The sequence below is a fragment of the Solea senegalensis genome, linkage group LG17 (genome assembly GCF_019176455.1).
Source record: "Solea senegalensis isolate Sse05_10M linkage group LG17, IFAPA_SoseM_1, whole genome shotgun sequence".
Lineage (NCBI taxonomy): Eukaryota > Metazoa > Chordata > Actinopteri > Pleuronectiformes > Soleidae > Solea > Solea senegalensis.
Window position 1 is genome coordinate 1,867,316 of NC_058037.1, and position 24,683 is coordinate 1,891,998.

At 40.8% G+C, this 24,683-nt stretch overlaps 1 protein-coding gene across 1 annotated transcript in view; it reads left to right on the forward strand.

The window, feature by feature from the left end:
• Window positions 1-19,912: 19,912 nt before the first annotated feature.
• The window catches only part of bach2b (BTB and CNC homology 1, basic leucine zipper transcription factor 2b), a 102,711-nt gene continuing 97,940 nt past the window's right edge, over window positions 19,913-24,683 (forward strand). The window contains exon 1 of the mRNA XM_044048648.1: window positions 19,913-20,078. The gene's annotated coding sequence lies outside the window, so the exon portion shown is untranslated. The remainder of the gene's footprint in view (window positions 20,079-24,683) is intronic.

Sequence of the window (24,683 nt, forward strand, 5' to 3'; positions counted from 1 at the left end):
GTTTTTGTTTCTCCTGCTGCTTCATTCTTACGTTTGTGAAAGCCAGGTGTCAAACAGATGTGTGTTTACATGTAAGTGCCTCATTTTACGTCTCATTGTTTGCACACTTTGCTTAATCTGCAGCCAACGACTCATAATTACTGTGACATTTTTCCTACTTTACCTCAAAGTAAAGTCTTTTTAGTTATTCCAGTTTACGAGCACAATCCAACAACATGCAGATTAGGTAAACGGGACACTCTAACTTGACTGTAGGTGTGAATTAAGATTATTTGTGTCTGTCTGTCTTTAACACCAAGTGTATCGCAGACACGTCTGCCCAAGCGCACTTTGTATTACTGTAATTACACAACGGTTTGTGCTGTCGAAAAAATGATGAAGCCAGAGAATCAGCGTCTTTGTCAACAGAGAGGAGAGAGTTGGAGTCTGTACATAGTTTCCATTTTGGCCTGTTTTCGGACATTTAGACTCAAACAAATGTTATTTTAAATATGTTTCATACTGTTCACATTTCAAATAAACTTTGTTTTTCTTTTTAAATTATTAATACGCTATTTTAACATGCAGTAAATCATAAATAACTGCCATATATTGAAAGTTATTCTGGAACAATGTGCATAAGAACTTGGTTAACTTGGTTAACTTTTTATGGTTAAAATAATCAAAAAAAATAAAAAAAAGTTATTTTTTAAAGTTAAAGAGTTAATAAACTGGTGATCCATCCAGGTTATAACACTGGCTCCACACCTTTTTTTTCTGTATTTCATAAAAGCTGCCTCGTGATTGGCTGAAACTATGCCAGTTTTAAATAATTCATATACATTTTCCAGACTTTATAAAACTGATCAGCTTTTTAATGCAGGATTAAAATGGCACCATAAGCACTGCCAATGTTGTTATTATTATTATTATTATTATTATTAGTTGTAGTCGTAGTAGTAGTGCTTATTTAAAGATACAAAATGTCTTAAAGTATATAAAGATTTGAATATTATTGTTAATCCACTGGTAATTAGATTACAGTGGATTACAGTCGTTTATCAGTTTGTTTAAAACCATAACGTCATGTAGACTACCAGATTACCTCCATAGTCTCCCATTTCCCTTCCAAGTGTTTAAGAATGTTCTTTCAGTCTGAACAGGATTATGTCATCAGTGTCTGTGGACGGTGCAGTATATGCATCAGCCAGCAGGTGGTGCTAAACCTCCATAGTCTTCATCAGTGAGGTTGTTTTTCCACAGACAAAGGAGCACACACACACACACACACACACACCTTCAGTGTATCAGTGTCCAGCGTGCACGTGCGTGCTCATGATGTCATGCTGCCGCATCGATCGCGTGAACACAAGTGAAATGATTTATCTCACGTACAAATGGACTCGAGTGACATCAGCGGCCTGTGATAGAGCGTGTGGACGCTGACTGGTGCTGGTGCTGATGCTGGTGCTGATGCTGGTGCTGATGCTGATGCTGATGCTGATGCTGGTGCTGGTGCTGATGCTGGTGCTGATGCTGAGGGTCAGTCACTTCCAAAGGTTCAGAGGTTTTACGTTTCACATCAGAAACATGAGGTCCTGCTGACAAAGGCCTTTTTTCTGTCGGTGTTTGAAGTTTGCAGCTAAATGGGGAACAGTGAGTCATTTTCATTGTGGAGGAATGATGTAATCTTCCCTCTGCAGCCAGGTAGTGTGTGTGTGAGTGAGTGAGTGAGTGAGTGAGTACACTCTCTCTCTCTCTCTCTCAACTGGTGGAAATGAAATAAGGAAGACTTGTTTGGTTGCCAGATTTGTCCTGAGCTCTTTTGTTCTCAAAGGAGGACACAGCTCAGTGTGTGTGTGTGTGTGAGACCAGGGAAGGAAGGGTTACCATCTGGCCTGTGTGTGTGTTGTTTTTCACAAGGACAGCTAAAGTCCCTTCATGTCACATTTGACTGCCTCACTCTCTCTCCATTACATTAGCAGGTAACACTTTACATTTTAAATATTCTTGCTGTTCTGATTTAATGCTCCAGCAGCTCTGACTGTGTGAAGCTCGTGTCTAATGTAACGTGTAAATCAAACGTGGACAGGAGCACATATCTGACCAACTCAAGGTTATTTTTACACACTTATTGATTGATTTCACTTTTATTTAACCGGGAAGTTCCAGTGGGATTTAAACATCTCTCTTACATGACAGTATTTAAAATGGAGATGTAGAAATTAAATTTATGTGAAGATTCTGTTAGCGAAGGTTCTGGTTTCTTTTTTTAATCTCCATGTAGATGACAGCTTAGATTTTATTAATACATTATTATGTTGCCTTAATATGACACAAAAACTTACTGAATTTAAAGCTAAAATGAAGGTGAATAGATACAGTAGACGTACATATTTATAGACATTAGGGCTGCATTGATTAATTATCATAATCATTTGACTGATTTTGTATTACTGTATTAATCATCATTTCCAGGTTTGGGAACCACTGATTCACATTTTCTCACTTTTAATCACATTTTATGGATCAATCATTTACTCAATTCATCGAGATAATAATTGACAAATTAATTGATTATGAAAAGCCCTAATAGATAGATATAGATTTCCTTTTATATATGGAAATTAATAATAAAAACTTCAAATGCAACATACCATAATAAGCTCTATGCAAGGGGAGGCAGTGTCCCAACAAAAAACCTGCTTGCTCTACCAAAACAATCCTACTCTATCCCAGAATTCAAAAACATCTAAAAAGTCTAAAATGACTATATCACATATCAGTATCAGTACAAACTTAAATTTGTGATTTTAATATCAAACAAAAAAAGTGACTTCCTGCTGTCCCGAATAGAAGACCCGGACACAAAGCCTGGCAACTCTTAATCATCATCATCATCATCATAATTCAACTTTGTTATCCCATTTAAAGGGGGATGTGATGTGACACAGCAACATAAAACCACATCGTACTACACCAAATCGCAATATCGGACGTGCAAAATTCTGCATGCATGATATTCAAAATGACGGTTAAAAGAACAATAAATGTTAAATTCTGTGCAGATGCTGATGGAGCAGTGCAGAACCTGTATGTGCTCCTGGAGTCAGTGATTCATCATAACAACAATAACACACAAGGTCACATTTCAGTCTCTGACTCATCAAAGTGAGTCAGGTTCAGAGGCCAGATGTTGCTGCAAAACCACATTCGTATTCTCTGTGTTTTCTATTGTGTTGTTTCAGGACCTGCTTGTGTGTGTGTGTGTGTAAAGAGAAGCTGGCTAATATAACGCAAATATGTCAACATTAGTGCAATAATAAGGTTTGAGTTCTAACACTGGAACACTGTGATCAGGAATTATACTTAACGTGTGTGTGTGTGTGTGTATATATTATCTCATCATCATTTTTGTAAAAAAACTGTATGACGTGCAGTAAACGACATTAAAACCAGAATTTAGCCTCTTAACAAAAAGGCTCACCTTTTGTATCATCTTCAGAATAAGTTTGGTGCTTTATCTCGTTTGTCTTGTTGCTACTGGAAGCTAAAGTTGTAACGCTGTTGCTCTCCTGCACCAAAGTCCATAGAGAAAATCAGCTTATTCAGTTTGCAGGGCCATGGAACCTGCTGCTCTGCTGCTGCCACAAAAGGTTTAAAACACCAAAGTCACAAAATAACACATTTGAACTCACTCGTGGAAGCAGCGGTGGATCAACAACTCCCGTGTGCTGGGATATAAAATTGTTGATTTTCTCCGTGGACGTTGGTGCGTGAGAGAAAGTGGTTTAGAAGACGACACAAGCGTCAGTTTCCAGTCAGAAAAGTCTTTCTAACGGTGAGATGAAAGGGTGAATATATTCTTACAATATCATAGAGGATTTGATGAGGTGGAACTGTTGTTCTTTTCTTTATTTCTAGCTGATAAAATCTCACAGGACTTCCAAACTACCCCTTTAATCGTTAATCAACGACCTTAACCTCAGCAAGAAGTGTCAACTCTTATCCTCTGTTTTCATTTTCACACGTTTAATAACATGAACACATTACGTTTCCTGTAGATTCTGCCTTTGTTCAGTGTTTGTTTGTTTTTAAACGAAATGCGATGGATGTGCTGTCGTTCCTCTTCGCCCTCTTTTGCAACGCAAAGTTGATGTTGCACTTGGAAACCTATGTGTGAGCTTTAGATTTTATCTATGGCATGGTAGCCATGGAAACTGGATGACATAAATAGGCTAGCTGTGGCAGTGAGAGAGAGAGAGGAAGAGAGTGAGGGAGAGAGATGTTGCCGTTTTCTATAATGGACAGAATTTGGGTCATAATATCTTGCATGTTGGTCTATAAATTGCTCTGTGTGCTAGTTAGAATCCCATTAATCTGCAGGAGTCCCTGGTCGCTTTTTAAAGTGGCTGCAGGCAATTATTTAACAACGATACGCTTTCCCCTGGACGGTCAAACGCGTTAGAGGAGAAGCGGTCTTTACGTGAAAGTGGCATCACTTTTGTTGTTTACTCCACTTCACGCAGTATGTAATTACACATACTGGCATTTTAGCTCGTGGAGTATGCTAATTGGGATCATGAATTCTTGTATTTGGAAGAGAACACCCCTCCATTCATGATTTCACTGCGGGTTCTCTTCACTAATGAGGCTAAAGGGAGGGAGAGCGAGTGAGAGCAGCTGCTCCTTTTTCTGATGTAACAATTTTTTTGACAAATTCATATTTTGATGATTCATTTATTCACTTTTTTTGTGGCGTATCGCAGTCTGCCTGAGCGCGGCTGTTCCTCTGAGTCATAGGAGAGAGGCAGAGATGTGACATGATACTGGCAGAGGGTGAGAAAGGTCAAAGCTCGCTGTGCAGCCAGCTGGAACCGACACAGCAGAGCAGGTACGAGCCGATTGGTGTGTGTGTCCTGTCCACACACACACACACACACACACACACACACACACACAGTGATGAGGAGCCGCCGCCCACTGCAGAAACCAGCTCTCCCACTGTGAAAGCTCTGGGCTAACGCACATATTAAGTGTATTAAGGGTGTGTCCAAACCGCCAAATAAGAATAACTGTGAGTTTATCATTCCCATCCACAACTTGGACAGCTGGGTAAGCAAATGGAGCGCACCCTCGCTTGACACCGTGACACTGTCTTCAGACCACGTTTCTAATGGTCATTTGTGTAAAGATACGAATGCAGTTTGACCCATTTTGACATTTGACAGCAGTAAAAATATCCTTTAGTTCAGAATTTGATGAATACACAAAAATGACAAAACCTTTTCTTAAAAGTGGAACAAATGTTTACACGTTGATGTTGTTCCAGGTCATATTTGACTCCTATCTGCTGCTGATTTTGATTTTAGATTCACCAGTGAGGGTCAAATCAAGGAAAAAGAAGATGACACTGAGCACTGAATCCATGATGGTAGTTATAAGGATTTATTTGTGTTGCTTTTTACAGCGTCTTTTGATCAGAGACGAGGTCACAGCTGACTGTGGGAAGCAACGCTGCGGCGGTCAAACTGACGACAAGACACTTTGTTGACGCGCAAACACGAACCTGCAGTTCTCAGGGGTCAAAGGTCACAAGCGGGTTTATTTACTCGGCCGCTTTGCCTCGGTCTGGAGTGTATTTGTGAATTCAGTTTGCTGCTCAGAATGGAAGCTCATAATAACAAGCCTCATTTAAACTGCAGCTTCTGAGGTCTTCATGCTGTGTGTGTGTGTGCGCGTGCGTGTGTGCGTGTGTGTGTGTGTTTGTGGTGTTTTGTCAGGACCAGTAGTCTCATGGTGAACAAACGAGGGCCTAATGAAGCAGAACCTTATTTCTGGGGTCCTGGTTAAGGTCAGAAGTAAGCTGTAACCAGTAGTTAGGTTAAGGTTAGGGTTAGGCATTAACCTGGCATGGTTAGGGTTAGTAGGCAAAAGGTTTTGTTTAGGTTATCCAAAAAAATGGATATCACTCACCTGTTAAGCACTTTGTATTTTGTACTTATGCACTATTTACCATAAACACTGACCTTGAAGTGGAAAGGGAACTTGGCTTGTAACCAGAGGGTTGCAGGTTTGAGTCCCCACCAGGTCAAAGGGCTGAGGTGCACCTGAGCAAGGAACCCGACACACATTGCTGCTCCTAACTTCACTTCTGAAATCCAGATTAATGTACAAGACTGAGGTTAAGGTTGAAGTTAAGTGTGGACGGGGTATAGTTAGTTGATTTTGTTAGGATTTTCAAATACTTGGGATTAAGTGCTGTATCCTAACAACAGTTACCTGAACCTTGTGTGTGTGTGTGTGTGTGTGCGTGCGCACATGTTGCTGCCTTTCTGGGACTTCTGGTATAAACACTGACCTTTTCAAAATCTCCACTCCTGAGCTCCTTGTTAGTGTTTTTCTGTCCTCGATTAGGTACTAACAAGGATACTGGTGCAAACCTGTGTGTGTGTGTGTGTGTGTGTGTGTGTGTACATACGTCTCTAAAAGGCTGTGAGGACACATTTTCTGTCAAACTTCTCTTGATGAGGACATTTTGGCAGTTTTCCACCATTTAAAGAGCTTTTTGAGGGTTGAGCATTGGGTTCTGGTCTTAAGATAAGGTTAAGAGGCATACGTCTAAGTGTCCTCACTAAGAATGCTGTGCAAACGTGTGTGTGTGCATCCTTGGCTGGTCGGCTAGGCATTGCTGGTGAGTGAGTTTGGAGTGGGACAGTGCGACAGCCTGTTATTACGGCCCATGTGACTGACAGTGTGTGGGCGAGAAGGTAATTGCTGAAGTATGCCTGTGGTGACGAGGGCCTTCAGGGGAGCGGATGTTCAGCAGACTGAGAGACAGAGCGAGAGAGCGAGAGAGAGAGAGAAGTGATGAGTCATCGCTTACACCCCAGTCACTGGTGTTTGTTTACTCCTCATCTGCAGCCTGAGCGCTGACAGACAGGGAACTGTCACTCTGTGATTGGGCTGTCTTAAAGGATTTCAGCTCCTCAGACTTCAGGACAAAGCTGCTTAGTTTAAACCAGGTCCTCTTCTCTGTGTAAACAGCCTGCAGAGCTGACATACTGTAAACATGCACTTAAATAGGATCTTCACACTAACGCTCAGTACGTTTCCACACTTACTGTAAGCTCGACTACGCCGTTCATTTGGACTAGTACTGTCCTTGACCCGTTACACAGGTACACTAGTGTTTAGAATCAGTTTATTGACTCTATTGACTTAGCTTAGGGCTGGAACTGTGGCGCAGTTCATGCCACACTCGGGTCAGCATGAGTCCGATTCTGGTTCTGCTGAAGGTTTACTATACATGGAGTAGTAAGTTGACTCCCAAGGAGAGTCTACCGATGCTGACCCTAGCGGACCTCTGTGGATGTGGAAGTTATGATCTGGGTCTTAGTCTGACTTGTTTTCTATCACTCACTCATTAGATTTTATTCCTAACATCGTGCTGTTGTGTTTTTACTTTTACTTTTTTTTCCACATGGAGCATTATCCATGTAAGAAGCTGGTAAATCAACACCGTGAGCAACGAGACCGACAGTCTTGATTGAGGTTAAAATGTGTTAAGAACACCCCACACACACACACACACACACACACACACACCATAACACCAGCCATCAAGAGCCTGAACTGTGGACACAAGTGACAGTTAATGTCACGTCTCTGGTGATTCAGCCGAGCACAGTCACTCACATCGCTGATATGCTGAGTGCACATTTGGAAAATGCAGTTGCATATTGTGTGCAGAGGATTTATTGGCAGAAAGGGTAAATGTCTCTATCTCTGAAGTGCTTTTCTATTCTTGATGAGTGGAAAAGTATTTTTCGCATGTACACTCAGCATATCGGCTTCTTGTTTGAATGTACTTCAAACAAGAGCCCTATCTGCCCCCACCACCACCCCCATTTTGTTGATAAGAAACACAATTGAGAATCTGAACTAAAATCAAAACCAAAATCAATAAAATTCAAACAATACCCAACCCTATCACCACAGCTGTTATTGGTTTAGTTGACCTTTTTATGGGTTTAATGCCTATTTTCATCTTATCCGTCTCCATGGTTACCATTATTGACACATTTTCCACAGTGAACGTTATGAAATTCCAGATTATGGTTTCAGAGGACCAAAATGCTTTTACTTTGAAAGTACAGAACGTGTTGTGTTTGCAGTTCAACCTGTGTTTACAGATAATTCTCACTGACTGTTTTCCCGTGAAGTGCCTTCACAGTGAAAATAGGCAGGGACTCTGTTTCTCAAGAAGTGCATATCAAATGTGACCAGTGTGGTCACTCCAATCTGGTAACTGGACTCCTCTCAAAGTGCTGCTCATGCATCCACCACACATCAGCTTAGAGTTTCAAAGGAATGATGGTCCTGAAACAGATCTCAGCCCCACCCACTTTTTTCAAACCCTCTGAACACTGGACAGGCTCAAGATTTCATGGGTCAGAGTTCAATCTCACTCATCTTAGGGTCAATTGAAGAGGTGGTAAATTTATGACTGGACGTGAATGTGGGGAAACATCTTTTCATGTGACTGCATCACAGAGGTGGTAGTTGGCTGGTTGGTTGGTTGGTTGGTTGGTTGGTTGGTTGGTTGATTAGTTGGGTAGATGGTTGCTTGGTTGGTTGATTAGTTGGGTAGATCGTTGGTTGGTTGATTAGGTAGTTGGTTGGTTGGTTCGTTGGGTAGATAGTTGCTTGGTTGGTTTGATTAGTTGGGGATGGTTGGTTGGATTAGGTTGGTTGGTTGGTTGGGTTGGTTGGTTGGTTGGTTGTTGGTGGTTGGCTGGGTAGATGGTTTATTAGGTGGTTAGTTGGGTAGATGGATGGTTTGTTGGTTGTTGGTTGGTTGGTTGGTTGGTTCAATTAGTTGGTTGAAATCAACGAGCACAAAAAATTGGACAGCACGTTCCAGTATGCTCTGCAGTTGTGCGTAGCGGAACTAATTTAGCCTTTAATAAGCACCAATAATCCAAACAGTAATTAAATTGCTAAAATTGAATATTTCATATTATCATATAAAATATTCAATTTTAGCATAAATAATCTAAATGTTAATGCATATAATTACCAAAAAAAGAAACACAGTACATACAAAGCAAATAATCCAAAGAAATAAGTAAATAAACACATTAAGGCCATATCACAGATAATAATAATGTCATGTGTATATTATTGTGATGCTGTGTGTATAGACGTGTACTTTTGATACTCATAGAGTAGCATGACTGGATGTTAGCAGTCACATAGTTGTGAATGAGCCCATCATTAACCAGAATGTTGGCTCAGTTTCTCACAGTATCATTACAGATAAAGATCTATAGTGAATACAATTTCATTTCCTGCTATGAAATAGTTTATCGCTTTATAATCAAACCATTTATAGTCAAATGACCATGCATTTTAATATAGAGCATAAGCAGTGTGTTGTGTGGGATGTACACCATAGAAAATAACATTTTAAACTGATATTTAAGCTACTGAAGAGATCTGAAAAGTAAAAGTAGTCAAAGTGAAACAAAGTTTGTGTTTGTGGCTGAGTAATAGTGTGTGTGTGTGTGTGTGTGTGTGAGTCTGTGTTTGCATGTTTTCCTCTTGGATGAACAGGGAGCTTTGCCGAAGGTAATCGGAGCCTGACAGGTTGCTCTGTGGCGTCCTCTGTTATGAATGGCGGTTACATGTTTCCCTGAGGCGCCGTCAGCCTCGCGGTAATTGATGTAATCAGAGGCATTTTGCATTTGGTCACACGCCTGCTCACTTGCAGACAGAGGTGCTGTATTTTTTGGTCTGGACTTGCCGTTCTCCAGAGGCTGCCATGCAGATCAGTTTTTGGCTGGTGCTCCATGTCTCGGTGACCACAACTGCTGATGAATGACTTGGATATGAGTCATCTCCATCTCTTGAAATGATGACTCTTTGACCGAAGTGTCTCTCGCTCTGATCACGGCTTCTCTCTCTTCTTTTTTTGTTTTCATGCCTTTGGATTTGCTTTGAACACTTTTCCTGTGAGTCATCGCTTTTGAGCGAATGCAAGATTATACATGCACAGTACAAATGCACTCAACTACGCTGGTTATACACTGTCGGTTAACCTCATGAAAACCCCCAAATATTGAATGAAGGAAAGAAAACATGCACTCACAGAATAGAATAACGGTTGTCATTGGAGCTTTAATAACAAGACGACGTACCTGGATGGAGTATGTGTGCATGTTTTTGATGAAACGAAAAGGAAAACCACTGTTACACAGATCACGTTTCAGCTAATCCCACTTAAATTGCAGGCTGTTACACTAATCTCACTTTGTCACTCAAATTTATACCAACTGGGCTGCACCCAAGAAATGTAACTCGGTGTCTTCGATTTTTCTCTTGGGAGTCTTGCATGTTTTCTTGATCGATCCTGATCCCTGACTCAAAACAAGACCACTTGGTTTGGAAACCAATGGATTATGTTCATTTCAAAATAAGGGATTTTAGCCATAAAGGCGCTCCAAATAAAATTGATACCATCTCGAGTCTTCATCTCATCTTTAGACTTTGCCTTTGCCAACAAAAACTGAAGTTGTCAATAGTAAACAGCAATTATACACCATGGCATGCAGTCAGGAAGTTCAGATGTGTTATTTTGTTTGAAATAATTCATTCAGATTCACCAAAGTGACACAATCGTAACAGAAGAGGCGCAGCAGCAGTGCAACAGTGTGCTCGAATCATTGATGTTCTCTATGGACTTAGGACAAAATACTCACCTGAGTGAGTCAGTTTTCTCCTGCCGGTTATGGTGTCAGAGTGCAGTCAGCTGTATGTTAGACGCTGACTATGTGTCGACCTGAATCATCTTTTAAAGGAGCTGTGAAGAGGACGGAGGTTTTCACCACAATGGGCATAAACTGCAAGATTAGCGCAGGACTGTAGCTGCACCACTGTATCTGAGGTTGCATCACAGCTTGAGCGATAAAGGCATATTTTCCTCTGTCACCTATCAACCAAACAATAACATTCCACACGTGTTGCACAATCACCGACGCGGCCGTGTCCTTAAGCTGAGGGTTGCAGGGTTTACACGGAGCAGCCCTCCCTCTGCGCTCCTCTACTTCCTCTTTCCTGTGACGGAGGAACGCCTGAAAGCGCTTGACATGTTGCTTGTATGAAGACTAATTAGTCTTCCTGACAGGGGAACACGCTGTTTGTCAATAGCTGTATATGGGATGTATATGGTTAATGCCGTGCTGCTGCTCTGTGGACTCTCTCCCTCACCCACAGCACCACGGCCCCTCCATTACGCCCCCCCCCCACCCCAACCCTCTTTTTCCACCACCCAACTTCAGCCAGCCACCTTTGTTGAAAGGGCCTGGAGGAGACTGAGGTCACTGAGTACAGGAATGCCATTCACTGTGTGTCTACGCATGTGTGGGGACTCTATACTCTCTAATTAAATTCTCCTCATGCGCTCTGTGCATCGGGAGCAGGACGCGCTGTGACACACTGGTCAAAGCTCGTCTCCCAGCTCCTAACCCCCCCTTGCATCGCAGCCCAGCTTTGGACCTCCACCACTTCATGTTTTTGGAACTCAAAAAAAAGAAACGCCTCACATGTCCTGGGGGTTTCTGCGTGGATGCATATGAATATGAATACCTTCGCTAATCCGGGGGATTAGCTGCTGGATTGTCAAACTGTGTCTTTGGGCCTTTAAGAAAACATTCCTTGACAGGCTGAAATTCTTCTTTCCTGCTGCACTTCTTATTTTTTTAGCATTTCCCTCCTCGATTTAGGGCCACCTCTCATGTCTCTCTGTCACGTTTGGCTTTAAAACTCGTGATTATAAATACAATATATGAATGCATGTCAGGGTCAGCTGATGTGGGCCCACCAAAACCTTTCGTCATCATTTAAATCATTTGTTTCATTAATTCTGCTTAAAATGAGTTCAGTTTGTTGAATCTTAATGATCTAAATGTGAACATTAATAACCTACAGGAGTGGAATACTAGTACTCAGCTGCAAGTATTTGAATGTTTCTACAGATGAGATCATAGTAAAGTGCAGTGTTATTTGTTACAGCTTGGCTCCTGCAGGACATTTTACTGTGGGAAATGTTGGATTTGTAATTCTGTACAGGAACAAATGTTGGAGTTCAAAGTTTTGCCTATAATTGTTTCATGACATGTGAACATATTGTCATAAATATCATCATAAAGTATTTCTCAAGCATTTGAGGCATATTTATGATAATATTATTATTATAAATTGGTGGAAGGGTTGTTGGTGGTGAGTAACGTAGTGAGTGACGTCACTTGACATCAAACACTGCAGCATCTTGGTTTAGATGAATGCAGTTTAGTCATGTTTTGTTTTAATGGTCTTATGAAGACATGAGGGTGTGTTTTAACCCTGTTACAAGTCATTTTCTTATGGAAAGAACTCTGAACAAAAACAATGCTCTTTCTCAATCCCAGACCAGGTGCTTTTTGTGCCATCGAGTTGCTTATGGCTTATTACGGCTTATTTTGTTACATATGTAGATTAATTAATTTTGTTACGTATGTAGATTAATTAATTTTGTTACGTATGTAGATTAATTTTGCATAATAAATATGTTTTACCAAAATGTTTTACCATTTTTGTTGTACCAAATCGAACACTTTTATTTGAAAATGCGGTGAATTATCGTCATAAACATCATTACTGCGATATCATGATGGAATATTGTGGTCATTTTAAGCTAATATCTCCCACCATTGGCCTCCTCCTGGCCACACTTGATGCTCACTGGCCCCCCGGGTGACATGTGAGTTTGAGACCCCTGCAGTTGCCATGGATACAAAGAGAAATAAAGCAGATTTCTGCAGAATACGGAAAGTATAAACCGGCCGTAAATACATTAGCTGCCGCTACATTAAGTAGTCATGAGTCTCCACCCACAGTGACGTTACACCAATCCAATTACAAAACTAGCATCATAGACAATATAGGCTAATATGTAGCAACAAAAACGCTCTTACTGTACTTTTACACTCAAAATAAAAAATGTCGAAGGTTGATGAGTGGTGGAGCCAAAAATGACATGCCGACGTGTCTGGACGAGGTTTGATGGCTGTGCCGGCAGCGTGTGAATGGGAAGAATGTAGTCTATTTTTAAAACTGCAGTGTGTAACTTTTGTTGTTGTTGATGTCATTATTCTGCCTCTGTGAACTGAGCGGTATAATTCACTTCTTCAACTCTCTCGACTCCATCTTGTGCAATGTTACCGTTGCCTCCACTTCCTCTGTGCAGCGAGGGAATGTTGCCCGGGCAACACAAGATCTAAACACAGGCAAATAGAGAGTCATGTGGAGTTGATGAGGCTGAATCGCTTAAGAAAATGGTTTGACTTAAATGTTACCCTTTTACTTTGATTTAAACCACAATTGACTTAAAAGGCCAATGAGATATGTATGAGATTTACATGACGATACAATTTAATGAGCGGGAACAGAAAAGAATGAATTCCACAACGTTTGTTGTTTGTATTTCTTCTTTTTCATCAAGTTCATTTGAATGTTTTAAAGTAAATAGATTCGTATTCATTTGTCACATTACATGCTATCATCCCTTCCTCTTGCATACTGCAGGCAGATCGTTGTTTTTTCCCCTGAATCTCATTCGCTTTGATGTTGTTTCCATGCCTTTAACAAATGCCTGATGGTGGTGTTGTTCTGATGCCAACAACTGCAGCACCAGCTCAGCTGCTCTTTGAATGCCACTCAAGGAATATCAAGTGAAAAGTGAATGCTGCTGAGAAGATGGGCTTGTCTGCTGTTCTGTGATAATTCATAATTACATGCAAACCCCCTGGGGCCAGTCTTTACATTGGAAATTGAAACATCTCCAGTGAGTGTTTGCTTGTCCAAACAGGATGTTTGCTCCTTCCAGAACAAAACCCTCCCTCCATCACATGGCAAACAGCATTCTGCGGCTTAAACCTCCCTCCCACCGCCTCGCTTCGCATCCTACATTTGCATTTCTCTTGGACAAAAACTGGACAAAACTGGTTTGACTTATTATGACATTTACACATGAATATAATATATTATAATAATCATTATTATAACAGCAACAACAACAATTATATTAATAACAGCGTTCAGGGTGTACCTGGTTGCTGGAGGTGACTGTAACTGCTGACTCACACTTAAGCCGCGCTTTCATCGAGTGGAACGGTTTAGTTCGGTACGGTGTGTGTATTTTTTTCACATTTCCATTAGGAAAAGTATCAAAATAACCAGCCACTATTCCATTTTGGTTACCAGAGTTAAAATGGTACGATTGATAAATGTCCCTCCCTTGCGACCGGTGTCTCTTCAACGCCCACAGTCTATTCTCATATAAATAACCACAAATCTGGCAGGAAAAAAAGAGCCTGGAGTCTGGAGACGTCCTCCATTGTTGTCTGTTGTGCTGCGTTCAATGTCACCGACGTTGACGCGTGCTTCGTGGCCATCAGGCACAGCCCACACCCCGCCGACCAAGTATAGGTAGGGGACACCAGGGGCGGTTGTAACACCTTGAATTCCTCCAATCAGAAACAACTTAGAGTGACGACACTCACTGTGCACATGCTCCATAACTGCTATACACTGGGACGGTTGTAACAGTGGAGAGTCTGTATTAAAACGTTACAACCTGTACATGTTTCATAAAACCACATGAATACATTATTTCAACAGTTGATAGATTGAAGTTTATAATAAAACAAATGTAAAGGATATTTGATGTTTTGCTGAAAATTGTCCCTGGTCTACAACTGTCTACTGTTCTCAGTCGAAAAAAAGGCGTGTGTGTGTGTGTGTGTGTGTGTGTGTGTGTGTGTGTGTGTGTGTGTGTGTGTGTGTGTGTGTGTGTGTGTGTGTGTGTGTGTGTGTGTGTCATCACTGACTAAGCATCACTGGTCTTGAATGTCGCTTTTGTACATTCTGTTCAAAGGTTTTGGCAAATTGATTTAATGTGTCATATCGACATTGCTACACTCACCGTGCCTTGAGCTCCCCTCGTTCATTAAAACGTTAATTAATATATTAATATCATTAATATCTTGTCTGCATACATGTAAATAAGTAATGTCATTCTTGGTTCAGAAACATGAGCTCACACATCTGTGATGTTTCAGACACTCGTTAGTGTCCATATGTTTGGTTGAGTGTTTCTGCTCTTCTGACTTTGGTCTGCTCTTATTTTGTCTTCTTTTTGGGTATTTTGTCATATTTACTTCCTGTTTTATTCTGTATTCACAGAATGTTGCTCGTGTTATCTTACATCCTGTTGTCTCCCGCTCTATGATTACATGTCCAGCACTTATTCAGTTCACCTTTGCTCACTCACCTGAAGTTTAGCTTCCTCTCACCATTCAAAACATCCCAGTCACTTGCTTACGTCCCTCCTCATGTTAATCTCAGCTTGTTTTCTTCCTAATTTAAACCCTGAATTTGGGTTCCCACACTTCTGAAGAAGATGGATGTAGAAAATTCCACTTTATTGATTACTTGATTATTATAAATTATTATTGAACATAAAGAACATGCTTAAAAAAAAAAAAACATCACTACAGCTGGAAACATGATAAACTCAGTGGCTCTTTAGTGGAGTTTGTGGGTGGAGTTTGTGTGCTGAGCGAGATGAAGAAGCTAATGAATAACGTGAGGACGTCTCAAAGCTCTGAGAACCAGACAAAGCAGGGCGACCCCATAGCTGCGTGGTTAGAGCACATACCACATGGGCGTGAATGCCCGAAGCAATATGTCCCGAGTTTGACTCCAACAAGAATCAAAGGAGCTACTGAGTGAGCAGATATCTGGTTTGGCATTGTGAGACGTGATGGTTGAGAGTAAAGCACTGAATAAAGATGAAGGGAAGTCAGCGATGGCGGGTTACTGTGGGATCTGGTCTTCATGGTAGACTTTTGTACCTCTTTAAAGTAATGGTTTAGGTCTAATTTATGAGGTACTGAGTCATCACTGTGCCCTCCTCCCTCTGTGGCAGGAGCCACTTAACAAAAGATCCTACAAAAAGTTAAACCTATGCCAGCTCAAGTCTGTGGTATCGTAACAAATATTACTAACTTTATCTCACCTTTAGACGGCCTGTTCCACCAAAGAAACTGACATTTGTGTCATTTTTTCACTCTTCTGCACCAAAGTCCATAAAGAAAATCAACAATCACAAATGCAGTAGCAGTGGACAGACAGCCATCTGCCCTTTGAGCTAAAAATGCTGATTTTCCGCTCAGCTCTGAGACAGTAAAGATACTCTCTTAAAACTATCTAGCTTTAGATTATATTAGATACTAAAATACCACTGAAAGCCATGTAAACACCTGGCTGCTGCAGGGGAGTGCACACGTCACAAGATACTGACTATGTCTCATACAACCACACTTCAAAAAAATGGTATCCATCCCTTTTAAAGCCAAACAACAAGGTGCTGGGTCTCAACCAGTTCCTCTTCTATGTAAAACTCTGTCAAGTACAACAACAACAACACACTAGTGGGTCTGCAAAACTCCTTCAGGTAATAGGTAAGAGGTTTAGAGACGTGCAGAGTCAACAAAAGGCAGGAAGTGAGCATATTTGTTGATGTTCTGGATCATCGTGACTCAATGTCAGCTACAGAGTGACAACTTCAAAGTGCAGCACAAAAACTCTACCTGAGGAGTTTTTTTTATAGTGACTCAGCAGATTCTTTTTATTGATTCATAGTAATGCACATTTTGTACTTCAACAGTTTAAAGAAAAGCTGACAAACTAGTTTTTGTTCACATTTTGAGAGGGGGAATAAAATCACAGGTTTAAGGATTAGTCTGTGTTTTTGTTTTGTTTTCTTCTGCTGCAAATGCAACACTTTATGACCTGGACAGGTGTGTCATCTGACACCTGTGGAGCATTTTAAAGTACAACGTATAGAGCAACAACAACTGTGACCTCAAGCACAGAATTGTGCAAGACCGTTATCATGAGTAAGAGTTATGATAAAATATGGCAATAAAATTAAAGGCACTCGTACAAAAACACTGTACACTGAATGCTTTAAGTATTGATTACTTAATGTGACACTGACCATGTGCTCAGATATATTGTCTAGAATCAGAGTTAATATCATGTTAGCATGAAAACATGCTTATGGAATATATATATATATATATATATATATATATATATATATATATGTGTGTATATGTGTATATATGTGTGTATATATATATATGTGTATACATGTGTGTATATATATGTGTGTGTATATATGTACATATATGTACATATATATACATATACACACACACATATATGTATATATATGTATATATGTATATATGTATATATATACACACATATATATGTGTATATATATATATACATATATATGTATATATATATATATACACACATATATATATATGTATATATATATATATATATATATGTGTATATATATACATATCTACATTGTTATTGTGAAACTAGATTGTGAAACTCAGTTTGATGCGATCGAGGTTATTCCATGCAGTAAGCCATAAACGCGAGTCGGTCAATTGCACTGACGCATCGAGTTCCCTTTAATAAGACACGCTCGTGTCCCAAAGGATTTGAAAATGAAAAAGAGTGTCAACAACTCTTCTACTCGCCATTCCCCTTTTCTTTTCTTTTTCGCTTACATCTTCCTACATCCACCTGCTCATTAAAGTTCTCTCTCTTGTCAGATTTACGACGCGATGCCCTCAGTTTGAACCTGTAGTGCTTCAGATCCTGAGTGTGCCGCGAGGTTTCCTCCAGGCAGCAAATACATGAGGCTGACTACGTCTGTGAGTACATGCAGTACTAACAAATACACACTCAGAATATGAATCATGGCCATAGTTATCATTATTAAAAATGCACCTTTTTGTTTAATGTTATTTAAATAATCGCGTTCTCAAAATGTATTTAATCAAATTCTTTAGAATCTGTTCCTCAGAATTGTGAAACAACACAATTTAATCAGTATGTTTTAAATATGGCTGTTGATATTGGCTGATATTTACATCCATGTCAGAGCATCCGTTCATAGTAATGCGGTCAGACTCATTTGGCATCAGTCTCATTCTTAATTGTTTCATTCATTCATTCATCGCTTGACTGAAAAATGTGCCCCATACCTATCTGTGACCTTTCTGTGGGTCCCAACCCAGTGATTGGGAACCACTGGTCATGAGCACAGTAACTGAGACCAATGCACCATCTGTCAATATTATAATATTTTGTCCTAAAACCGAGAGAAAAACAACAATTATTTCTGCACTGAAATAGTAATTATTGGTAGATTCATTAACTGAGAACATAAGAGAGAAGACAAAGACGTTACAATAGAAAGAAAAATAACGTTAACGACACCATTAATCATCTCCATGTCCCCTCACACTTTCCAGGGTTAAAAATAACTTTATTATACAACTTTGTGTTGCTTGGAAACAGCGACAGCAGCATCTGCCAGTTGTTAGAAGTGTCCAAAAGTCCTTTTTGTTTTCTAAGATGTGAGCTGTGAACACTGTCAGCAGCCGTCAGAATAAAGACGCTCACCCATAATAGCAACAAACTGATCTCATGGGGATCTTCGTTGTCATGTAAACAGGAATCAAAGTGAATGCAAACACTTGCACTGCTGAGCTGCCATCTGCATGACTTCAGAGGGAAACGTCTTTGTATGTATTACAGTACTGTACCTCATACAACCACTGCACAAAACTGGAACTGTCCCTTTAGTCACTGTTGACCAATGACAGTGATAAGGGCTATAAAAAATAATCATTTCATTAAAATAAACACATTTTATGTATTGTAAAAAAAAACATTATTATCATTATTATTATTATCATTATTATTAATAATAATAAGGATAATACACCTTTGAGTTACATAGTACTTTAAAAGGTGTTTTTATAACAATAGATACACTAAAATAATAGTATAACTGTTATATATTCAAGATTAATTCTGAAAAAATACAATACTTTTTTAACAAAATCCAACACATTTAAAGCGTTTTATTTGAGACACTTATGTTTAAATCTTTTTTTCTTCTCAAAAAACTGATGGATTAATTTTTTGTTTTGTTTGTTTTTGTTGAAATGTTTGTTTAAAAAATACTTTTTTAAAAAAAGATTCTGTGTTCTGCTGTGCTGTTGTATGTTGGCGTGATTTGTTAATGTTCTGTTTTGTTGTGTTTGTTTTTTTTTGGACTGTGTTTACAGATTTCGCACTCAGTGTGTGTGTAAATATGTCACGTGTGCACGTGAATAAAATGAGGGAGGGGGGGACTCTTTATTTTCGAGCTTTAATGTGGTTTAACTGAACGAAAGAGAGACAAATAAACAGAATTCCTGTTTGCAGCTGGTAAAAGAAAAAAAATGCCTTGAGTCATCCTGCGCCGTCATATTCCCGCTGTTTGCACCTGGGGGAGGAGGTGGAGGGAGGGGAGGAGAAGAGGGGCGGGCGTGAGGGGCGGGGCTTACAGCTACGCTCCAAGTGGAGTGCGATTCACGAAGCTCCGCTGCGCACGTTCTGGGGAGTACGCGCGCGCTTCCCGGTGGCCCCAACGCAAAGCGTGCGCCGCGCTAACGATGTTGTGAATGAGGGAGCTCGAGTGACGTCAGCGGCCGAATGTCAACAATGTAGCGGCTGAGAGTAGGCGTTCTAGTCGAGTGTAACAAACAGCGGAGACGGAGTGGCACGCCGCGCTGCTTCACCACGCGCACGTAAACACGCTCACACGCGGACGGACGGACGGACGGACACGCGCGCACACACACACACACACACACACACACTTTCCCGTGCTGCAAACAGAGTGTAGAAACGTTTGTGTTTTGTTGTGAAGCGAGAGGAGCGAAGAAGAGTCGCGCGGACGGAAGAAGGAGAAGAAGAAGAAGAGTGAGTGAGTGTGTGAGTGTGTGTGTGAGTGGTGCAGCCGCCGGGAGGCTTTTGAGGAAACGACAACAGAGAGCCATCATGTGAAAGAAGTTAACGTGGGAACAAAACGGACAAAAGGGCTGGAATACGAGCGGAAGAGAAAGTAAAAGGTGAGCGGCCGTGCACGTCTTCTCCTCTCTCTCCCTCTGTTTTCTCTCTCGTGTTATTTCTGTGAATAATCACTGTTTGTCAATCTCGGTTTATTGTTGCTTCATGAGCCGCGACTACAAACTTGTGGAAGTGGCGCAAGCTGCGCGGTTCCCTCACTGTGACATATGCGGAACAAAGTCACTCAGAACAGACAGTCATTATTATTATTTTTAATATATATATATATATATATATATATATATATATATATATATCTGTATATCTTAATGAAAGAAATAGAAGAACTCCACGTGCACGGATCCTGAAAGCATCATCATCATCATCATCAGCAGCATCAGTAGTAGCGGTGGTTGGTTGTGATGATGTGGATATTGAAGCGGGCGTTAAATGTGTTGGGGTGTGAACGCGGGTTCAGGAGTGAAACACAACTCTCTGCACCACATCCTGTTATGCTTTGAGTCAACGCACCGTCTGCCTGTGTGTGCGCGCGTGTGTGTGTGTGTGTGCGTTCCCTCGTTTTGTTGCTGATCCCAGAGGAGAGGGTCAAGCAAGCGCATGTCGCCGCGACCTTAACGAAACAAACAAAAACAAACAACAGAAAGCCCAGTTGCTGTCACTTGTCGCGTCATTAAACGCCACCGTGACTCACTGCACTCACATCCACGCAGGCTAAAAAACAACACTATTGTGTTTTTCATCATCTGACAGTATTGCCCCTCGTGTCATTAATCAACAATGATTGCTGTGTAAGGACGGAGTCTTATTTGCTGCGACAGCCAATGGAATCATCTCAGTCACTCGAGTCTGTAAAACCCGTATTTCCATTGTCACTGTGCCATATGTTCAAAAGTATACAACAGATTAGAAGCTTCAAAACAACATCAACAATAATCATCATTATTATTATGATCATTCTACCTTTAATATAGTGAAGAAGAAGATTGTGGAGAAATAGAAACTGCGCCTTTACGCACGCTCCTGCTTTGTCATGTGGATGCTGCAGTCGAGGCTTAGTCAGATCCCCGTCACTCTTATTTTGTAGGAGTCACTATAGTGATGCATTGTGACATAATGCGAGTCGTTGATTAGTTCATACACACGCGCGTGCGCGCGCGCACACACACACACACGCACACACACGAGTGCTTTGTTGGAAAACCCAAATATTTACTTTGTTCCACGTGATCTTATGCAACTTGTCAGATTGTGCATCTAATGTGTCTCGTGTTTCACGATGACGTTCACGTTTGCTTCGCTCGCGGGATAAAACAAGAAAAGGAGGAAAAGAAGAAGGCACGTGCGCGTGGACAGTGTCCCTTCTCGCGTCTATTGTTCGCTGTGGAGCGATGCCGCCGTTGATGCGGTGATGCAGCAGATTCTGAGGAGCATCATCACAGCCTCTTTGTCTCTGCTCAGGCTTTGTGATCATGACCTCATCCTTGTGCTGTTTGTTTTTTAAAATCCCTTCAGTGGTGATAAGGTTAAAGTCATCGCTGCTGCAGGAGGAGCAGGTCTGATGCTGATGCTGCATGTGCGCGTGTGCAGGTGTCGTAGTAGTGAATTGTCCTCGCTCATTGTCATTAGAGGAACTGAACTGATGCAAACGCACGCTGACGTCGCTCTGCTTGCACAACACGTGTGCGGCTGCAGCTGCAGCAGCAGCACTCATGCGCAGTCAGGGTTGTGCACGCAGCCTTTTGTTCTGTACAGTATTCCCCCCACCACACACACACACACACACACACACACACAGTCATTTTTAATACATGGCAATCCCCAGTTTATGATGATGATGATAGTGGGATTCAGAGCTGTAAGGTCTGGTGTTGGTTCAGCTGCAACAATTACTCAATTAATAATTAACTGGTTTGAGTCAGATTTTTCAGCTTATTCTATAAGATGTTCTGGTTTCTTTGCTTCATATAACAAATAAAGCGTTAAAATGGAATCATTTTGGTTTGAGAGCATCATAATTTCCAGCTTTTTAAAAAAAAATTTGACCAAAAAAGAAAAGCAGATGAATCTTTGCTTTATTTCTCCTGCTTATTGTCATCGTCTGCTGTAATATCAGAGTTGTTTTTACAAATTGAAATTATCATCAATAGAAATGAGTAATTAATGTTTCAAATTGTGTTTTTTTTTTTCTCTTGTATTCATCCAGTGAGCACCTGTCCCTATATTTTATTGATTAAAATCAAACAAACAACGGCTTGTTTGGCTCATATAGTTTTTAACAATAGGATTAAGAGATAAAGTGTCATGTCAACTGCGATTCACACAAAACCGTTGCAATAAATCTGTTTAAATATCTTAAAATGGATATACTGTGTGTGTATTATAGTTAAAAAAAAAATGTAATTTCATTATTAAATCATTATTAACACAAAGCAGCTCAGTCTCCCACAGCATCAATACTCTCCACTGTCTGAGCATCATTCTGAAAATGGACCCTGATTCAAAATGATTGATTTGGGCAGCAGAGCTCTGTAAAATCAAAAATATGACTTGATCATATGATTCTGCTGGATGCCAGTAAACAATAAGCTTAAGTGTTGCCCAGTTATTGCATCACACGCTTCCATTATTGTAAATGCTGCAGCTCAAAAATGATGGCGTGCACACACACACACACACAACCATCAGCAGACTACATAATGAGAGAAGCCACAGACCCATTTTGACAAAATCACTGCTGTATATTATGAAATAACCACTTTTCTTCACACAGCGAGTGGAGGAACAATTCATTTGCAACACTAGCGGCATGTCACGTTCAGAAAAACACACATTTAGTGTTTTAGTTCCCTCTGAAAACAGACTGTATATTACAATGACTTTGAATGGAAGATGTTTGGTCTGTTTTTGAAGTTTCTCTTCCTCTCGTCTGTCCCACTCACAACACGCTGTGAAAGTGAACTGAGCGAGACCTTCCTTGTTAAATGACATACTTATACAGTACATAAGACTCTGTTCCCACAGAAAAGCCCACGAACACAGATACTATACTGGCGTTCAAATGACTCAGCGATAGACGCAGGTTTTTATTGACTCCAGTCGGCAGCAAGGTAAATGATTTCCCCACCCACTACTTCATTTTTGGCAGTGGAGTCATGGAGTGTGCACTTTTTTCCCCCACTGTCACATCATGATGTGCATTTTCACGTTCTCTCTGCACTGAAACTGCGGACTGAAGTGTAACGGTGGCACATGTTGGTTGTTTACAGTGTAATATCCAAATCAGATGACTGTAATTGTTTGATAGAGAAATAAGGCAGGAAATGATGTTTGTGACTGGAGGGTTGCCAGTTCAAATCCTCAGACAGGTCAAGGACTGGGTGTCCACGACTGGTGTGTGGAAAATAGGACGCGTTAAATGAACTCTCTCTCTTTAGGTGAGAAAATGTGTTTTGTTCTGTGTCACATCTTCAGGATTTAGATTAAGATGCAAAAAAAGACGATAATTGCCACATGATTTTTCAACCATATCATGAAGTTCTTATCACCTGAGGAGACAAACTCCTCTACAAGCAAAGGGAAAGGAGTAAATTGCACATTTGTAAGGTTAAAAAACTGCATATATCCATTCCCACATCTGCAAATCCACTGCAACCAGGTCATTGGACAATATCGTCTCGCGTCTTTAATGTTTATCACCGTTTGATGCCACGTTCTATTGAAGAACCTAGAGATCGAGGCCATTAACTGCTCAGGAAAAATGTGAACGGATGTTAGAAATCAAGTGAGAAGAAATCACACAGGACAACAGGAAACATCATGTGATTTCCACTCGGACCACTGAGCTCCGTGGTCATGCTCTGTAGCCGTGGAGTCCCCGTCAAGCTAATTGAAAAGCTAATTAAAAAAGAGCAGGCAGCTCACGCACACTTTTGTGGTTAATGATTTATGAAATGGCAGTTTGAGTGGGACGTGACTGAGCGATCTCTCGCTGCGAGACAATCCCATAACTGCATCAGTTATTTCTGTTTTTTTATGAGGCACAGAAGCCGATCCTCTTCTCTTTTCTAAATGAACAAAAAGCTGCACATCTCCCATCTCTCACATGGATTTGATTCCCCTCTCTGCATCATTAAAGGATCGTTTGCATCACGGAGGATATTTGAGTAAACCGCTCCAGCTCAGCTTAACATCTCAAGTCAGTGCCTTGGCGAGGAAGAAAGAGAGAGAGCGACAGACAGAGAGAGAGACAGACAGAGAGAGAGAGAGAAAAAACATGTTCCCATAGCTCTCCCACGTCAGCACAAAGGCATGTTTGACTGGGCTGCTGCCAGTGTGAGGCGTACATGGAACAGCACTGCTGGGAGAAATCTAAGATCCCGCACTTTACACCAAGGGCTATTGTTCCCACCCCCCACCCTGCCGTCCGCCTCCTTCATCATGTCATGGCTCTTCATTCTTCTCCTCCCGTTGTTCACGGCACTGATGTGCACTGGTGTATTTTCACCAGCTCACCATGTGAAATCAGATTGTATTAAACCGCCGCTCTCAACACTTACACACACACACACACAGACACACACACACACAGTTGCCAAGAAGCTATCAAATCCAAACCGCCACGGGCTGTTTTCTAATCGCTCCGCTTT